Below are 20,949 nucleotides of genomic sequence, written 5' to 3'. Positions count from 1 at the left end.
AGACTTAGTACGGCCTTGCACCAGATGCATATAAGCTTTAGATGCCTTAAAGCTTTGTGCAAAGCTTAAAGGCACCCAAGTATGAACCTAAAACCATGGAAGCACTGTACATTCAGGCTCATGCACAGTGGTAAGAGACTGTCTCTTTGCAATGCTCAAGGACTGTCGTGCCACCAAGTGGAATTGAGCATCCCCGCAAGGATGGTTAGTAGGCAGACAGTCCCTTGTTCGGCTGTGCTAGCTACAGTGTTAACACATTAGCAAGAAACGAACGCTGCCATTTTGCATCTTTTCTGCATCATTGAACAAACCAGACTCTCCATCACACAATGATTCGTTCTTGGGAGACTCAAAGTTTTCATGAAAATACCTAGCAACTCGCGCTTTTGATGATAACCCGCAGAGTACACATCTCACCTTTGCGAGGTTTCCTGTATAGCCACGTAGGTTAGTTAAATGTTGTTGCCTGACCTTTTCAGTTGATTCTCGCCTTGCTTTGCTTGCATACAGCATTCGTCAGATGCTTTTGTAGTGCATGAATCTCATAACATTGTACGAAGAAAGTCGCACAGGCTCGCGATTTGCTCTTCCTTAACTGAGCAATCTCAAATTGACCAGTGCTGTGGGGCTTGTTTTTGTATGTTTGGTGATGGATGGCAGCACACTACAAATGATTTGCTTGTTGACAGGTTTCAAAACGAAATTGGAGAAACGTTCTCCACGCCCAGATAAACATGGTGGTGGAGTGTTGTCTGTGGAGGGAATTCCTCGGATTGCTTTCAGCAGTGACGTTAAAACAAGGATGTTGACAACAAGGTTTTTTCACCGGACTTAGAAGGCTGTTAACGCACCGGGAGCTACAGAGACGAACGATCAGCTGATAACTCCCAAAAAACTAGTTGCACTTCATGCCGCCTCTCGCGTTCATGTTTTTCACGCTCACAAGCCACTGATTATATTTTTTAATGTATAATACCTTTCATCGAGGTCAAAATAAAATTTCTTCTGGATTGTATGTAGCACAATTACTGTGGCTATTATGGAGCGCTGCATGCCGCCAACACGCTCGAGCTCCACCAGCAAAGCGAAATGGTTAGAGCGATAAAACGTGCAGTTGCAGCTGCAGCCTACACCTCTTTGCTAACTTTTGTACTATTGGTACCTTCCAAATGGCATTCTTTGATAGATTTTCACAACTTTGACATTGCCAGAAGCATTCATGTGCATTATTTTTTATATGCATGTTTCAATCGCGCTGATCGAACCTGCAATAACCAAGTGCAGTGAATCGCGCACGGCTATGGAGTCTCACCATGGTGACAACACAAGTGCTACTTGATGGGACGTTAAATGCTTGTATTCTGTTGAAGAAGCAACTCCATGCTCTTGACAGTGCAAGTAATGACGACGGCACAACGTGTTCGCAAACCATCTTCCCATCAAACTTTTGGTCCTGTGCAGCAGTGACGGCGATACTCATTAGCGGCCCGCTACTGCGGCAAATACATCAGGCAGGATCGGTACATACTACCTTTGAATGCTATTCAGTTTATATATCAATTCTAGTGTGTGCAGTTTTCTGTAGCAGACACAGGATTTTGCAAAACATCATTCATGCATGGTAACGAAACTGAAATAAAACCTTTCACACTGCGGCAAATAATCGGGGGGTGAGCTTCCATGGTTTCAGCAAATATCTTGGTATCATATACATTTCAGTGTAGCGTAAGACTATCAGGTGAAAGTGGCACACTCCATACATCCGCCCAACCTATCTGTTCCTATGCTAGCAAATGGCGTGACCCTATTCCGTGCACGAAATCGCACAGCGTGCCACCTATAGTAGGCGGGCTTTGTGAATAAAGCTCACTAATGTACTTTTTTTTTCATTCAGTTGCTGCACTTTGAGAAGACCATCTGAAAAAAATGTATCTCTTTACACCTTCCTAGGTGGATACTCGAATGTTCTTAAGTTTCTAGCAACAGTGAAACTGAATGAAAATAGCCAAGACAGTGATTTCACACTCCTTACACAAAAATTTCTCTTCTTTCAAACTGAGCATCTAAAGAAATTCCTCATGGGCTGACATCTGCCTGCACTCGTACTTGCACTCCAAGGGCATAAAAATTCACCCGAGTTCTACCATAAACAGACAAACTTTTTGAAAAGTAATCTTAAGTCAAACCGTCTGATGGCAACCAGCAAATTACTTTTAATAACTTAAGATATGAGGCCAAATGGAAAAAGCAAATTTTTTCTCAAAATGTCATTTTTCGGTTTTTCACCATGTTAAATAAGCATTTGATTGCCCGTCATTTTACTGCATAAAGCTTCTGTCTAAGCAGTTCCTTTCAAAAGATACAAGCAAAATTGTTAGACCAACCATCACCTACGATACCGAAAGTGACAGTTTTCTGTGCATCATAAGATTGGTATTTTGTTGGCTAAAAGCTGACGACGAATTACGCCTGAAGTGGGTATGTGCCGCAGTTAATAGGTGATGAAGAACAAGCTTTGTAATGGGTTGGAGCATGGACGACCCACTCGTTACACAATTCGCATTGTGTGACGCCTGGTTGTTCTTTCGCTGTTCTGAAATGCTCTATTACTCATATTAACGCGATTTCTTTCCCAACATCAAGCCCGCCTAAGGAAAGCTCGTGAATGAGTCCGAAGCACCTGCGTGGGCTCAGCGGTAGAATACTGGGCTGGCACACACTGGACCAGCGTTCGAATCCCACAGCGCCTTTGGTGTTTATAAAGTTTTTTTTCTTTTAATTCATGAGATAGCGATTACGGACATTGGCAGTGGCGACAGACAACAGCAGCACCACATGTTACTCGTGCTGTGATTTCATAACAGTTTTCACCGTAAAACTTCACACCAGGTGAACAGTAAAGGGGCATATGTGTTGCTCACGCTCAAGGACACACATACAAGCCTGTAAACCATTGAATTTGCTTTTTTTGATGATGTGTGATCATTTCAATATGGCAACAGGAGCGCATTTCATTTTTTTTTTAAAGCAAAATGGGATCAAACCTGGCTCTTACACTGGAAAAGCGTGCCTCACAAACGATAAGCACTGTATCGCGAAAGCACCCCCTCATGTCACTGATGCTGCAAAACAAGCTTAAAAAATTTGATTTGCCGCTAAAGAAAAGGCGCACTGTAGTAAGGTCCACAATAAAACTAACTACAATATTGAGAATCTTAGCCCTGTATCTTCGAATCTAGTGTGCACCTGTTTCAAATCTATTTTGTTGATTATTTTTCCAAACATATCTCTAGCATTTTTTCATACACAAAGCAGTAGCTCTTTTGCTAATCAACATTTTTCATTAAAGCTTGGCACACTTCGTTATCGCATTAGTGGGCATGCAATGAACTTCAATGAGTGAATCGTGCCTAAAGATTTAATATAGTTGCCTGTTATACGAAGGTGCTCCTATGGCTAGTACATACTTTTTTGGTTATTTAATTACTATGTTCTTACAATTCATCAGATCTCATTTTGTTTTAATTCTTTGCACAGGCCAAAGCTTTTCATATATGATTGCAAAAAATAAAAAATTTTTAACGAGCAGTACTTGAGTCAGGAGTGTTTGCACAAGACACACTTAAAGAAAATTTCTAACTTTGTAAAATGAACATAAATTATGACTAGCTTTATAACTCGTTTCCGTGCCACCTGAAACGAAACTTCTAGCCTACAAAGCATTCGTCAGACCTGTCTTAGAATATGCAAACGTCGCATGGTTTCCCTTTACAAACAATCTCATAAATGCCCTAGAACGAATACAACGAAAAGCGATAAGATTTGTCTATAACAAGTACAGAATAACTGACTCACCCACAGAACTTTTAAAAAAAGCAGGTGTCTTAACAATAAAAAACCGCGCCAAACTGGCACGTCAGAAATTCCTATATCAGTTAGTTCACCAACAGCTAAACATAGACAGTTCAAAGTACATGTCATTTAAAGAAACAAGGCCAACACGACAAAAGCATTCTCAGACACTGAATGAATATCATTGCAGGACGAACTGTCTGAAATATTCTTTTTTTCCACTAGCAATTCGCGAGTGGAATAACTTGCCAATCAGTATAACAAACAGTCAATCATTGGAAACTTTTTCATCCCTGCTCGAATGTTATTTATTGTCTTCAGAACTGACGAACTCTGTTTTTTTCTTGTCCACTGTTTGAAGTGCACACTATTCTTTTTTTTTTTTCAGTACTAGTTGGAATTGATGTCCTATGCTACTGAATGTATTTTAGTGGTACTGATGTAGTCATCAAATGTATTTCTGTCGGCTTTGTCTCACTCGTTATTATAATAAATCAGTGAGTCCCCTCTGTATAAATCTTGCCCTTTCACAATGTATGTGCCCTTCCTGCAATAATCCCTAATTGGGATTGGCAGTATATGTAAATAAATAAAATAACACTCACATGTGCCTAAGAAGATGTGCTTTATAGTGGAGAGTAGAAAATTGCTGTGATTATTGCTTTAAACAAATTTCCCGTGACTTGGCCTCATACCTTAAAGGGACCAACAGTCATTGTTGGTCCCTTTTGTTGCTTTGCGAGTTTTAACGTCTCGAAGCGACCCAGGTTATGTGAGATGCCGAGGTGACCACAGGAAGTGCATTAGCATGCACTAAAATTGTAAAGTACAAGATGCCTAGTATCTTGCTCCCACTATATGCTACACATACTTTCAAGAAACTCTTAATATAAGTTTCCATCCTTATAGAGAGTGAGACACACTCTTTCATACCGTAAGGAACGGTTTACCAGGCACTACCCATATAAGTGTTACACTTTGTATATCAGATGAGCGTGTTTATATATAGAGAAACATTTCGAGTATGCAGATGTTCTCAAATGCCCTCCACGCCATTTTCCACCTGCGTGCCTTCGTAGACTGGTCAACGTGCCTTGTGAGTCATTAATACCTCAGGAGCTGTTGTTCACACATTTCAAGAATGCAAGATACGAAATGACTTATCACAGGCACGCCAGTTGATGTAAATGTTGCTGATTTTTTTGTGCTAGCAACACAGTTGGAAAGATTCAGTATTTGGCAATCAGCCAAAAATGCTTAGCATTTAACTTGGATACCTAGAGCTTAAAACAAATATTTATTTTTTAGGCCCACCTTTATTATGGGGGGTGTATATTTTGCATTCGTTCTTTGAAATGCAAAAAAAAAAATAAGATTGCGTGGTTAACACTGTACATGAGACAGCCAGCTATTACTACGATTATATTTTATATTGCCCTGCAATTATTTTGCAGAAGTGTTACAAGTGTAATTACCCAAACGTATGCAGAGTACCAGTGAAAGTCGTGACACTGAAAGAAGTTCTAAAACACTCGCTAAAAATTATCTTGTGTACGACAGATATGTTCATAATAACCAAAGATTGAACAGTGCCTCGTTAATGTGCAAAACATAACTGGCTGTAACAGGCGCCGCCAGGCTTAGACTTTTTTTTTTTTTTGAGCCCGGGCCAGGTACGGGCCATATTTAAAAACACCGGCCTGGGCTCGGGCGAGTTGGAGAATGACATTTTTAGGTCCGGCCTGGCCCAGGCCCATAAAATCTGCCCGCACAGTGACCCCGCAGCGGTGGTCTAGTGGCTAAGGTACTTGGCTGCTGACCCGCATGTCGCGGGATCGAATCCCGGCTGCAGTGGCTGCATTTCCAATGGAGGCGAAAATGTTGTAGGCCCGTGTGCTCAGATTTGGGTGCACGTTAAAGAACCCCAGGTAGTCGAAATTTCCGGAGCCCTCCACTACGGCGTCTCTCATAATCATATTGTGGTTTTGGGACGGTAAACCCCACACATCAATCAATGCCCGCACAGTGCTCCAGAATGATGGCCATCATGTTCTTGTGACAAGCTTGAAAATTCTAACATTCCAAGGATATTGAAAGTCAACATTCATGAAGGGTGAAAGATTTTTTTTTTATTTTGTTCATTTGTACTATTAATAACATGTTTTCTTGAGCTACAATGAAATTTTTTTATAGCCAATACCTCCATTTATTGGCTTTGGCTATTTGTTTGCCTGCCTACCTCCATTGATATCTATGTCATCATTTGTTTCAGTGGCTTCACAGAAAATAGCAGCGGATGGTTCAGCGCTTTCCAGAGTTATAATTTGTCCAGTTCGTAATGACCAAACTCGTCCTTCCTCTTTACCACCTCCTACCCCTGCGCCATGCTTGTTTTTTTTTTTTTTTTTTTTTCATATACTTTTTGGCCGCCTACCCTGCATCTCGATTTTGGTCGGCCAAGCAGCAACAAACAAGAGATCTTAGGAGTCCACACCAAGACGTGTGTGCGAGTGTATTGACAATAGTAAATCAAGGACAAAAAGATGTCACCAAAAAATGTTTTCGAGACACCGCAAGGTAAACCATGCAAAAAGAAAAAGCAAAGAGAAACAAACTATGCGAGAACACCTCGTGGCACAAGGATGTCAAAAAGAGAACAGCAGGAGCAGCACGAAGAGATAGAAACCGAGGAAGCAACAGCCATTTGGATGAAAAATCCTGGCTCCTGCTGGTGCCTGATGTGCCTAAGCCCACAGGAGAGCGGAGAATTTCTCTTCAGGGGGGGGAGGGGGGAGTCAATGTATGAGGCTGACTTTGCCCCCTTCTCAAAACGAGTTTTGCCCCCTCTTCCTATTTGTCAATGTATAGCGCTGACTTTGCACCCCTCCTTTTAGGTGACCAGGGTGGGTGACTGCTCCCCCCCTCCCACTTCTCCCCCCATGCACACGCATATGCCTGAGTCTATAGCTCTAAATTGTTGGCAGAAGTCCATGCGCTGTTCAAAACTGCCCCTACTCCAGTCATCCTGCAGTGCACCGACGACAACCTTTCGTTACGCACCACATGGCTAACTGACTCCCATTAGAACCTCGAACCCAGAGTCAAAAAAGAGACTTAGAAGCGTTGCTTTTGGGATGCTCTTGGTTTGTGCTGCTGGTGCTTACAGCGATGTACGCACATAGACTTTCTCTTATTTTTTCACTCAAACTGAATTTATTATTACACCTCAACTCCTGTATAACTCGATTGTTCTGTTATGTATTATGTGTAACATGAGTGTTGGGAGAATTCACAAATTGTGTGCATGTGGGTGTACTACAGAGAATTCCTGCTTCATCTTTACTTCAAAGTGTAACCTGCTACCATGAATACGGTGCACCGTGATGTTATAAAATCATTTTCAGCCCTTTCTCAACCACCGCTTGGTTATGGGTTAATAACAGGACAAGAATTTTAAAGCTCCTCACAGAATTGGAAAGCCAGTTATGCATGTATAATCAAGGCTAGGAAAGAGACATTAAAGTTCTTAAGAACCATATCAAATTGTCTAATTTCAAGCCTCTGCTTTTCAGAACCCAACCGATACATCATAAAACAATGAAACTGAGCTACACCCATCTATTTATCTTGTGGTCTCACAAAATATACCTCGGACTTTACTTCTTCCAAATGGGTAATAATGCGTTTGAAACGAATTCATTTATGAAAATGTTAGCTATAGCAAAGTTAGTTACAGCAAGCATCCCATGTGGCTTCTTTTCAGAGAACTTGCACTGTTCACATGTTCCTATGTAGTTATGTCCGATTTCGGCTTCATAGGTAATTTATTTGTACCGCATTTCTTTCAGGAAATTCTCTTTTTAAGATCAAGCTCATAGACACTAAAATACGCAAACACCTTCGCTTAAAAAGATTAAATTGCAACTGTTGTACCCCATAAATCAAGACTAAAATCAGGAAAAGTAGCCCCATCTATGAAAACTTGTTTTGGCATCACTGAAGAGGTACTGTAAGAATAGAGGAGGCCACGCTATAGAAACACCTAATGAATGATGAGAGCACCCGTCGCTACGGTTATTTGAACAGTATTTTGCTGAACAGGCATGTCATCACTGGGTGTTGCAGAACACTGGGTGTTGCAGAACAGAGCGATGCAGAAGTTTCAGAAGACAACATATACAAGAAATTAACCTCAGCTTACACCGTTTGCAGTTTACTAGCTTTGTTAAGTTTCAAGGACTGTGCATATTTTGTAACCCTGAAAAAACCTCATACAGCATGTCAAAATTTTTGCAGTGAAAAATACTTTAAAAATGAAAACTTCAAGGAGAAAATTCAAGATAGGCAGTACAGACATTCCACAAGTTTCCGGCCTGACATCTAAGACAGCAATTGCAAGATGGCCACCTCAGGAACATTGCACCATATATTAAAGAGGTCATAAAGGAAAAAATATTTTAGAGTAATATCCAGTGTATAATTAGCTGCCCATTTGAAATCGCACTTTTCTCGGGCTTCTATATGACCATGCTGTGGAATTACAGCAAGTGATCGTCTTAGATCCACTTTCAAGTACATCCGGGTTCCATCACATAGTGTCTTCGTTCGCTCGGCACAACGTGCCAGCGTTTTAATTATTGGTTGCGTTAGATTGTGTTTTACGGTGCATTTCGGGTAGCTCATTGGATCGTGCGCGTCGTCAGACAGTGCCTCACAACTTATAAAAGTGCAAAGAATGTTTGGGATGGCTTAACAGCGTCGTAATCAAAACGGTATGATGTTACGAACCTTGGTCCACTATAACTCAGCAAACATCACTGCATCGCAATGTTTTGTTGAAGACAGACTTTTCATTGCCAGACATAAAGTGACGTCAGCTGTACAGTTGAAGGGAACGTGAGCGAGGTATCGAAATTGTGCTTTTTTTTATTAAATGAACCCGGATGATGAAACGAGTCGAGGTATAGTATTGAATAGACACCCAGGATTCCGAATAAGCACAGTTGAAAATTTTTGCAATCCTTTACTACCCCTTAAAGAGGCCCAAGTATGAGCGTTTATTTTATGCACATGTTTATATGAACAGCATGATGCAATACACAAGAACATGGAAGGTGTTTTTCTGTCCTGGCATCCAGCATTTCCACAACATTGCTTCAGTTTACACGAGCATTGCAAAAGCTGCAATGAAGAACTGTAGCTTCAAGATTTATCCCGTATTTTACAGACCACTACTACCTCTTCTGAAAGCTGAAAGATATCCAAAGCAAAAAAAAAAACTAGCTGATGATGTAGTGAAAAATGCAGCCAACAGACATTAAAAGACAAAAGTTTAAACTATTTTTAAGGGTCACATAAACATTACTTCCAATGGTGTGAAATAGGAAGAGAAATTATATCAAAATGAGAGTCATTTTTACAGCGTACAAAAATTGGTCAGGCCGGCAAGTTACAGTATTACCCATGTATCAAAGACACTTGGCTTGGGATGATACCTGCCACTTTTGTGCAGTCAGAGAGTACACAATATAGAGGTCCCTTGGAATGTCAGCACACAAGAAGCACCAATCTCTGCCTCCAATTTTACAAGATATTCGGTCAGATACACATAGCCACATTCAATTCAATAGATTCATTGCTGGTCATGTTTTTCAGATGTAACTCTTACAAAACATGAATGGCTGCCGAGGCATCCAAAGCAGAACCAAAGGAACATAAAACAAACAAGTTATTAAGCTTCAGATACAGTCACAATACAAGACATATGGACAGTGAAGTCTAGCAGAGAAGCAAGTAATTTACAGTGTTCACCTGCAACGGTGGTTTAGTGGCTAGGGTACTCGGCTGCTGACCCGCAGGTCGAGGGATCGAATCCCGGCTGCGGTGGCTGCATTTTCGATACAGGTGAGAATGCTGTAGACTCGTGTGCTCAGATTTGGGTGCACGTTAAAAAACCCCGGGTGGTCGAAATTTCCGGAGCCTTCCACTACAGCGTCTCTAATAATGGTGGTTTTGGGAAATTATGCCCCCCCCCCCCCATATCAATCAATCAATTTACAGTGTTCAAATTAACATGTGTCAAATATTTGTCTCCAAACAATTTTTTTAACCTACAATTTATCTTTAGAACAACTTGAGCAACAACCAATTAATGACCCAATACATCCAAAAAGCAGAAAAAGAAGTAGTGATAGAAAAGAATTAAGCCCACTAACAAGTCTCCCCATGTGCCTACCCATTGGTCTGCCTTGAAAGTACCTTCCAACACTACAATGAACCTTTTTCAAGAATAAACAGCCCCTCTAGTAGAGATCATTAAAATCAAAACTGGAGGTCCATGGCCACCGAAGTTATCCATCCCATGCCAGCAGCCAATTTCAGAGGTCTAGTAATCTTCAAGAAAACTTTCAAATCTGCCACACTAGCTGGCACTCAATTCTTTTCTGTCACTACGCTGTGACCCCCCCCCCCTCCCCCAACAAACCATGGGAGTGTTGTCATCGCTGCCGCGCATAGGCAGATTACTCTCATGAAAACATTAGCTTTAGAAAGATCCAGGACGAATGAAAAGAAAAATGCATGACATTAAGAATCTGTGAAGCCACCTTTGAGAGGCGCATAGAAGGCATTAAAATGCTTTGAAACATATCTAATGAATTTTACTGAACACATAACTTGCACCCTGCAGTTGTCAACTCTGTTACAATGAAGATGCTTGAGCTATGCAAACCAAGTCAGCTTGAATTACCTTTATTTGATTATTTTCAAGCATAGACCATATAAATGTATTCATGTTCTAATGCATTAAAGAACATTGGCACTACAACATTAAATTTATGACTAAAAATATAAGGCGAAGCCGAGATGCTCTACAGCAGAATTCTAACTAATATTACTGTATTACAACCATAATGATGGCTCATTCAGGGGACGAGGGATACAATATCTAGTTTTTGTGCTAAATGACAGCAATGTTTTTTAGGAACACATTATCTCATACATTAATGTTAGCATAATTTTTCATAAACAGATGAAAATTACCCCAACAAATTATTAAATAAGCTTTATTCAATCCCACACTGCTCTTCAGCCATTTCAGTAGTCCGAAATAGTTGTGCTGAAATAGCTGAAGGCAGACTACTTGCATGTGCCCACAGAAAAGAGAGAGAAAGAAACATTTAATGGCAATTTAAGAAAAGAAAACAAAAAGGTGAGGCCAGGATACGAGACAAAATGTTTTTGTATGCCCACAACTAATTAGCTTATCCCAGCCAGTACTCAGCTGTCGAACTGCAACCCATCTGTCAAATCCCACAATTATTTGCAATATTATTGACCAGAAATAAACACAGAGCAATAGATTTTCTTAAACCAACAGTAACTAAAAAGCTTTATCTTAAAAACTGCTAAGAAACACAGGTCGGTGACAGAGAATGCAGAAAATGGTCTCTCTTTTTTTTCTGTTTTCTCTGCACTTAGAGGTGCACAGGACAATATAGGAGATACACATCTCTTTGACGCTCTGGTGCGGCATGTATAAGCTGCGTTTCAATAAAAGAAATCTTTTATTCAACGCAAACAGTGTATTTATTTAGCATTCATTAGAAAAACTGTTCACATAAAAGAGTGCTTCTATTAATATATCGTACGCACATGTTCTAACAGGCAAGCTGGGCCATAACGGAATGCCACTTACTTCTATATCGGTTTCCACTACTTCACACGCACTTTACACAGCCACCGTCAAGTGCTCATATTACACACGTAGGTAATGAGTTCGAAGCATACTGTAGGAACTTTAAAGGTACTGCTAGGTCTAGGAGATACTCCACTTCAACGAAGAGGTGGTAAAAATGCACTGTCATACACGCGGTAACCAAGTATAGTGGGAATAAAGCACTTCAATACGAACGAAATATACCCGAGCGGAGATATAGAACCGTTGTAGAAAACACAAGCGCTTCCCTCATAAAACAGCAGTCAATGACATTGGACGGCTGTTTCAGGCCATCAGAGGAGAGGCGATAAGTTGCTGGCCCCATTAATCGTGTGCAACCCGCTAAGCAGATTTCCAGAAATAAACAAAAACCACCTTATCTCTTGTAAGTATGCATGCTGAAACGACGGTAGTAGTACTGATGGGCATGAATAGGCTACTTCGTAGCCCCTCGACCGCTAGAACGAAGTCCAAAGCTGAGCCGGAACTCGTAGGATTCGATACGCATTGGTGAATTGGCCGAACATGAACAAATACACGACGAAAATTAGAATATTAGGCTTAATATAAAGGCCAAATACCGCACAGGCAACGATACCATGACCCGCGGTGCCACCACGGAACTACAGCGCCTAGCCGACACGATCACATCAGGCGAAACGAAGATATCAACGCTACCTTAATTAGGTTGAACTCGTTCGAACAAATAGCCTAAATACCCAGGCCAGTTCAAAATATCGAACCTTAATCAGGGATGACAGAAACTTAGGGCATATCTTTACGGATCAGCCCAGAAACATCGTCGCACTAGGCCTAAAACACTGCACGGGCGCATTGAATGGGACGGTGCCGTGTTTTGGGTCCGGCATCCGATTCCGTACGGACCGCATACCTCGTTGTGATCCTCGTGGGTCCGGGCTAAAGACTTCAGCCCGTACAGTCAGGTACGATGGACGCCGCTTGAATACCTACTGGGAAATCTAATTTATACTTATTGCACTTGGCCCCGCAAAAGAGGTTTCTGTCAAATTTTTCGCAGAAACCACACAACACAATGGCGCCATAGGCACTTTTGCTTGACGTCACACGGTTATGCGGAGGAGCGGCACTCAACTAAAATAACAACCAATGTCATCACTGGTTTCGGTTTCGGGTTTTTTCATGGATCTTGTCGATAATGTACCAGAATGATTTGTGGGCTCCTTCGGCTGCAGATATTTGATCCCGTCACATTTAAACCATCTTCCCAGCTCACACCAATGCCAACAATTACTGATTCTGAAAAAAAAAGGAAGATATGTTTTCTTCAGGTCGCGGTTGTTACATAACACTGCAATGCATAAAATTTACGTCTCAGTGAATTACCATCTTGTGTTTTGCACCAGTCACGTGCCTTTCACATGAAATAAAGCTCAGTTAATTAAATTTATTAAAGGCAGTGACGTTGATGACATGGTGTTTATAAGTTTCTGCATCAACACCACTGGCTTCTCATATTATTCAAGCACCATCAGGAAAAGTAGTACAGCTATAACCAAGCTTTGATCCTGTTGCTAGCTCAGAAATATTATTTTTTTTTTTTATGAGGCGCCTGTGACTGCCCAGGGTTCAGCATAAACCAGTGAGATTTGTATTTGGAAAGTACAAACGTCTAGATACCCAGGCCTACATATTTAATGAAGTTCAATAACATACCGACGCCGCAAGCCCGGAGAAAAGTTAACCGCCTTTAATATTCCTTCACAACTGCCTTGCAGGTAAAATTTATTTAATCTTTTCCGGAATCTCTTAAGCATCTTAGTACAAGAACAACGGTGCGCGGCACAGTCATAAACATTTGTTAGCACCAGTATTAATTCGCGCGCACAAAAGCATTTAAATGACTTTTTTTTTCCTCATACAGTCGCGGATTGGGATTCGTTTGAAAATAGCATATTCAGCTCCGATGACTTTCTTAGCAATATAGTCAATGTCATGTTTTGAAGGTGTAGCACTTAATCTTTGCTGTTACCGCTTCTACTTTTCTTGTTCCTACCACTGTGTTCTTACAACATATGCTTTGATGGCCCTATCGTTCAGTTATTGTCATACTAGTTTTATCGCTCGTTTTGTTTTTTCTGTTCGCCCATTGCGTTGTTTGTATATTTAATTAAAAATTTGCATTGTGTGTAAAGCCCATGCTATCTATAGTAGAGCCAAAATGTTCGCTTGCAGTATTTCAAATTAATTGTGTGCAAGAATGCGCCACTGTTATATTTTGAGAAAACCGCAACAGAAGGCGCCACTGTCACATTAGCACCATTGTGCATAGCTTCTGCCGGACCTCCGCGCTACAAGTTACGATATTCGAGCAGAGATCCTGCAGCCAATGCAGTTTACTCGTGTTCTGCATTCCATTGTTTGATTTAGGCATACGTATGTACGCATACGCAAACTGCAATAATTGTCCAGCTGTAATGCGCTTGTGCACCTCCTTGCCAACATTCTGTCATATTTTACCATTCGTCGGCATGCATTCTCCCTGATTAGCTCACGCTGCGATACAGACTGGTTTTTGACACAATGGGAGCCTCTGGTGAAATCACGAATGTCCTTACGCACTGATTGCTTCATTAAAAAATTAAGGTACCCTAAAGCTCCGCCATTAGGAATTGAACGTGGTAGCGACATCCTGTTCGTAGTGCGTTCTTCAAGCATTCAGTGCATGAAACCTTTGTCGAATTTGCTATGCACTCAATACATGGCCTTAAGAGAATAGGCGCAGCAGCGTGTGTGCCTTTCGTAAAGGGGTATCGGCTTTCAACCATTATGCTAATCACATATATTCTGACGCCCGTTGGCAATGGTGCTTGACGACGCATATAATTACTGCAATATTTCATGTTGCAGTATGAAGCATGCATCTATACAGGACGTACGTGTGCATTTGTGAAGCATGAAAGCTACTTTCACGGCATTAACAAGTAGGGGAAGTTCTTTTCACTGTTTTCACGAGCAGAGGCGCGACGTTGTGGTAGAACATCCGCTAGCCACGCAAACAACCCGGGTTCGATCTCTACTCAGACACACAATAACCCTGGCGGTTTGTGGCCCCACTCGATCTGCTCGAGGCTTCTTTATAAGTTACCTATTTTATTTGCATCGTTCTCGATTTCTGGTCACCCATGAGATGATGATTTTTTGCTCGCAACCAACGACATTGGCACCGGAATTTTTGTGAAACGAGCTCTTTGAAGCTATCGCGTTAAAAAGGGAATATACATTCCATATCAGGAACATATGCGGTCGATTTCCAACCATTTACAATCATGCTGGAAAAAAATCGTGTAGTTATTGAAAAGTTATATTCCACAAAAAAAAAAGTTGTTGCCTGGAGGCCTGTAGGCAACAATTTTTTTTAACCTGGATGCCCAAAGTTTGAAGCATATAGGTGCTTCAAACTTAGTTAATATATATATAAACTCAAAAGAATTTATGCATTATTACTGGTTCTGTTTTATGACTATAATGGTTCATTTATTTTAGCTTAAATTGCAATATACAGGGTGAATAGAGAAATGTGTTAAATATATTCTTTAAAAATCAGCAAAAAGTGCAATTTGCTCACCGTCTTCACATTTGCTTTTTCTGCAGCGGCAGGCATCTTTAGAGGGCTGAAGACGTCAGTTGAAACAGTAATTAGACAGCTCAAATTAATGAACTTTATAAATAAATAACTTAGGCAGTTAAGTCAAATGGAAGAATTGAAGTCCTTTATGCGAATAATCCAGTGCCGCTTTGAGATTTAGAAAAAGTGGCCTCTAGTAATGACAGCGTATTAATGAAATTCTTCTAAAGTATCCGGCGAAACCGAAACGCCAAAGAGCGCAACTGCCTCGTTTGTCCGAGACGTCCTAAACGAGAGAGCTTTTGTTACATCAACCATGAACCGACTTCGTTGTGGGGTTGTGTGGGCTGCGCTTGCAATTGGAGCACGCATGACGCACATTCGTTAACGAAAGGGGAAGAACTGCACCCCTGTAACCGCTGTTTTGAACAGTGACGTCCCTGTAGTCGTCTGCTTGTTGCGCTCAACGCTCCTTTGGTTTCGGTTTCGCCGCAGGATTTCGGAGAATTTCATTGATTCGCAGTTATTACTAGATGTTGGCTGTATTCTGAGCATTTCCCTATTGCCTGATTGATGTTATAAATGTGCTCAATTGTTTAGTAGCCTGTTTGAAATCCTGCTTGCTCCTTTGGTTTATTTAATTCTAAAGTTGTCTTAATTCTGTTAGCAATTACCTTTGTAAATAGCTTACATACGACGGAGAGCAAGCTGATCGGCCTGTTATTCTTCAAGTCCTAGTCATCTCCTTTCTTATGTATTAATTTAATGATTTTAGCAAGCTTCCAAGATTCTGGTACCCTCCCCGTCAGGAGACATTTCGTAAACAGGCTGGCTAGTTTTTCTAACACAATCTGTCCTCCGTATTTTAGCAGACCTTATGTTACCCAATCCTCACGCTTTGCCTTTGGCGCTGTGCAACCCCTATAGCCTTCATAGATTACGAGAAGGTATTTGAATCAGTAGAAATATCAGCAGCTATGCATACACTGCGGAATCAGGGCGGCGACGAAGCATATAAAAACATCCTGGAAAAAATCTACAGAGGATCAACAGCCACCATATCTATAAAGACAGTGATAGAATACTAATCAAGAATGGTGTAAGATACGGATAACATCTCCTAAATGCTATTTACCGCGTGCTTATAAAGGAGGTTCAAAGGCCTAGAATGGGAAGAGTTAGGAATAAGAGTTAATGGAGAGTACCTTAGTAACCTGCGCTTAGCCGATGATATTGCATTGCTGAGTAATTCAGGGGACGAATCGCAACTCATGAATACTGAATTAGACAAGGAAAGCAGAAACGTAGGTCTTAAAATTAATCTGCTGAAAACGAATGTAATGTACAACAACCTCGGAAAAGAACAGCGCTTCGAGATAGGTAACAGTGCACTTGAAATTGTGAAAGACTACGTCTACTTAGGACAAGTAATAACCACGAAGCCGAACCACGAGATTGAAGTAACTAGAAGAATAAGAATGGGGTGGAGCACATTTGGCAAACACATGACTGGAAGAGTGGCACTATTCTAACAACTGCATCTTGCCGGTACACGGAGCAGTAACTTGGAGACTTACAAAGTGAGTTCAGCTTAAATTGAGGGCGACAGAGCGAGCAATGGAAAGAAAAATTATGGTGTAATCTTAAGAAACAAGAACACAGCACAATGGATCAGAGAACAAACCAGTGTTAAGGATATCATAGTTGAAATCAAGAAGAAATGGACATGGACCGGGCTTGTAGCGCGTCGGCAAAATTACCAGAAAGATAACTAACCGGATTCCCAGAGAAGGCAAGTGCATGGGTTAGAGGAAGACAGAAGTTTAGGTGGGCAGATGAGATTAGGAAGTTTGCGGGTATAAAGTGGCAGCAGCAAGCACAGGACCGAGTTGACTGGAAAACCATGGGAGAGGCCTTTGTCCTGCAGTTGACGTAGTCAGGCTGGGGATGATGATGATTACTAGAGGCCGCTTATAGCTGAAATCTCGAAGCGGCAATGGGTTCTCCGCATAGAGGACTTAAATTCTCCCGTTTAGCTTACCTGCCTAACTCCCCCACCCCATTAAAAAGTTAATTAATTAACCTCGCTAACTATTGGTAAAAATGAAATGTTCAGCTCATTTAAGGTGCCTGCCACTACAGAAAAAGCAACTGTGAAGACAGCGGGCATGTAGCTCCTTTTTTCAGTTTTTTTTTTAAATAATATTGGACACATTGTAGAACGTTTTTCGCGAGTAATGTTTTTTTTTCTTTATAGGTTGCTATAGATATTACATCATTAAAATACTTCGACAGGAAATGAGTTGGGCTCCCGCTCCCGAAACACGTGTTTAATTGTGTTCTCCTTTCCAAAAAATTAAGACGTGCAATAGCATTTGCAGTCGTGTTCCTTCAAATTGCAGCATGCCCTAGTTCTTGGAACGTTTTCGCAACCAGCCTTTTAACAAGTGGAGTGGACTCGTAGTCTTGTACGTTTCATTCGCGTATTAACGTAACGAGCTTTATCGCATCTAATTTCTTTGATTGTAAGAGTTGTTTTGTTTCATACATTTCGGTAACGGCACACACTGAATTAGAAGCAAATTAAGTGTGCGTCATCGGTTCATTCTGAGAAGGAAGCCACGGTGTTAAAGCATCTTTGTTTCATGTTGTTTCGCTTTCTCTTCTGCAGTGTGCAAGCTGCGGTTTAGTGTAATGACTTGCGCATGACTGCGAACGTTTTTCAAAGATTCGATGTGCTCGGCACACTCAACGAAATGCAGGCACGTGCAATTAGCCGCAGTAAAGCTTGTTGCGTAAACGTGGTTTCTGCGTGAAGCGTTCAAGTCGCCTTCACTTTTTAAGTGGCTGCTAGTGGAAACGTGAAAAATGGTCTTGCTCCGGCGTGCAGCAATCTGAGGGAACATGAGTACAAATGCTATTGCACGTCTTACTTGCTTAGAAAGGAGGGCCGCAAACACGTGTTTCGGGACCAGCAGCCGGAGCACATGCTGCAAACGGCGTGAAAAAATAACATAGAGAATAAGTTTACAGCTTATATATTTCTTCCTTCGGCATTCCTACTTCCTCTCTGTGTGCAGCAAGAAACGTAATAATGCGTCAGCATACGTCGATACGCCTTACGTACACGTAAACACACGCGGACTGAGCGCGCCAATGCTCAAGCCTCTAACATGGTATAGTATGCGCACGACGGCTGACAGACGGCAGCGATTTTGCATAAGTTCTAGAGTGACTGTATATGCTCCCTACGGGACCAGAGTATAGCGCGTAATTCCGCAATCTTAATTGCCAGCATGGTCAGCAACAATATACTTACGCGGCCAAGCCGCGCCCTGTTTTTGCAGGCGACTTGCTTAAGCCTGTCGCCGATCGACGAAGCGTGTCGCCAATCGCCTGTCGACGAGGTCAAAGGCCGGCGAAGAAAGCAGAAACACCCGCTTTCGGGACTGTGCCACGCGTGTTCAAAAGTATTCTTTAGTCTGTTCGGTAACGCAAAGCGCAAAAGGCGCAGCGCCGAATAACATGCACCACCGCTGCCGCATAGTCCATAGACTCATAAACACAAAACATAGGTCCTCCGAGATTTGAAAAAAGTGCCGCACTAAGCTATACAGTATTGATTATTTCGGTATGTTTTTCGAAATTGTGCCGAATCCACACGAATAGTTTGCTGTCGGAAAAAAACACCAGATTGTAGCTAACAAGCTACAGAGCGGCAGTCACTTGATCATGCACTTGATAGATTCCAGGTGGACAGCAACCATTTTCGGCGGTGCGGCCTCTGCACCAGCTTCTGCGCAGTGCATGTTCGCTTGCGACGTTGGAAAACAAATGCGCTACTCTATATAAAGTTACTCTAATAAGGTCTATAATGCAGTCAATGGCCTGCAATACATTATTGGAGCATTGTGTTTGGCTTCTGATAATTGAGGTACATGGTCTTATTAATATATAACGACACAATTGAAGTTATATTAATATATAACAACACATAAAAACAGAGATGTTTTTATGATGCCGAAGATATAAGCTGATGCGTCATCACACTGTACCACTGGTGTGCATGTTGAAATGACGAATGCTAGAGCGTGCACATTCAAGATGATTGGATATTGTGCCCATAAATGACACTTAATTCACCATTTCAGATAGTGATTGAAACTTTTCAGCCATCTTTTTAATGGTCTCATACAGAGTTGAAAAATGATGAAAGCACTTTGCCATTGCCAGAAGGGTTTTAATTAAAAATATTAATTAATCAAAATTAAATAAAAATAGATGGTTAACGAACGAAAATGTCAAAATCCCTCCGGAGATGGTGACTGAATTAAGTGTCATCTATCGATGATCTCGAATTATCTTTAACGTGTACACTTAGGACATATCATTTCATCATGGACACCATGTGGTACATGTAATTTATAAACGATCACGCATCGATTGGCATATGCCTGAAACATAATAAAAAAACACCTTCAGTAAACTATACCTAAATTAGGTCGCTGATTATTATTAAGATCATGCACCTTAATTAGAAGAACCTAAACACGACGCCTGATAATGTATTTACGGCCATCGACTGCAATATTTTTATAACTCTGCGGCCTGCCCTTAATTGGGACTAAGAAGCGATTGAATATAACCTGCTGCCCTTTGATCGTGCAAGGATGAAGATACGTTCATTTTCTGAATACAACTTTTGGTTGGAGTTTTCTAACTGCCTGATTTCTATCCCAACCAGGCAGACTTCTGCCAAATTTTCACCTTTGATAAGAACACGGGTGTGTTTGTATAAATATCGCCCAATGCTAAAATTGCGCACGGCAACTCAAGTTTAATCCACTCCGTGTCATTCAATTGAAGTACCGAAGTGTAAGAATTTACTATACAGCAGTGCCATGGGACTAGGACCGTACAATACAAGGTTATCTTAAGTACAATTAAAGCTCGCTGCATAACCGATAAGCAAGAACGCCACAATTGTTTTTTGAAGTAGACACCTAACAACAATGCAACACTTTCGTTTATCCATGAGCCGTTAAAACACTGTATTAACACAATATGTATTCTTCCTCATGTTTGGGACGACATCAAGTACACTTTAAGATGGGCGTCAGCTAAAACGCGGCCCCTACACCAACATGATCCTGGCGAAGAGAGGCTATATACGACGATGATACACATCACTCTCGCCAAGTGCTCGACCTCATCTTATTTCGGTACATATACAGGCGAGTAAGCCCAAATGCTTCTGTAGACAGTGCTAGGCAATTGTACAAGCAGTTACCCTTGCGCTACCCCCTTTGAGCACGAGCATGACGTACGAGCACGTGCTATAGCGTATGTGGATAGCGGACGACCCAGGGAGAAATCCACACTCATGGCCGGGCTATAGACTGCACCTGCGCGCGCTTCTTTCGTCGCAGTCTTGCCCGGCCGTGCCACACTATAGGTGCACTTCAGCCAGTGGCCACCAGGCGGTGACTCCGCTCTATCTCGGGGAGAATACTAAGAATCACTCAAATCATCAGCTAGTTGCGCTCATATCGGCACTTCGCTGTCAGTTACATTGATTAGTTCACTCGAACTTCATCACCCCGTAAAATTTCCCACAAGTTACTTTTTAGAAATCTCAAAGCGCGCAATACATGCTCTCCAGCACCAAACAATTCTTCCATTTGACCCGACCGCCCTCCTCCTTCAAATAAACTTAAATCATTTTACTTTCTGTGAATAACCCGGCAAACAATGTGTCTGGACGTCGTAGATA

The 20,949-nt window shown here is 41.5% G+C and overlaps 1 protein-coding gene across 3 annotated transcripts in view; it reads right to left on the bottom strand.

The window, feature by feature from the left end:
• The window catches only part of bsk (mitogen-activated protein kinase dJNK), a 99,345-nt gene extending 86,707 nt beyond the window's left edge, over positions 1 to 12,638 (bottom strand). For all 3 annotated transcript variants that reach the window (XM_075878286.1, XM_037428653.2, XM_075878287.1), the window contains exon 1: positions 12,462 to 12,638. The gene's annotated coding sequence lies outside the window, so the exon portion shown is untranslated. The remainder of the gene's footprint in view (positions 1 to 12,461) is intronic.
• Between the last annotated feature and the right edge of the window lie 8,311 nt (positions 12,639 to 20,949).

Source organism: Rhipicephalus microplus, chromosome X (genome assembly GCF_043290135.1).
Source record: "Rhipicephalus microplus isolate Deutch F79 chromosome X, USDA_Rmic, whole genome shotgun sequence".
In the NCBI taxonomy this organism is placed as follows: domain Eukaryota; kingdom Metazoa; phylum Arthropoda; class Arachnida; order Ixodida; family Ixodidae; genus Rhipicephalus; species Rhipicephalus microplus.
This window is presented reverse-complemented; position numbering and strand designations above follow the sequence as displayed.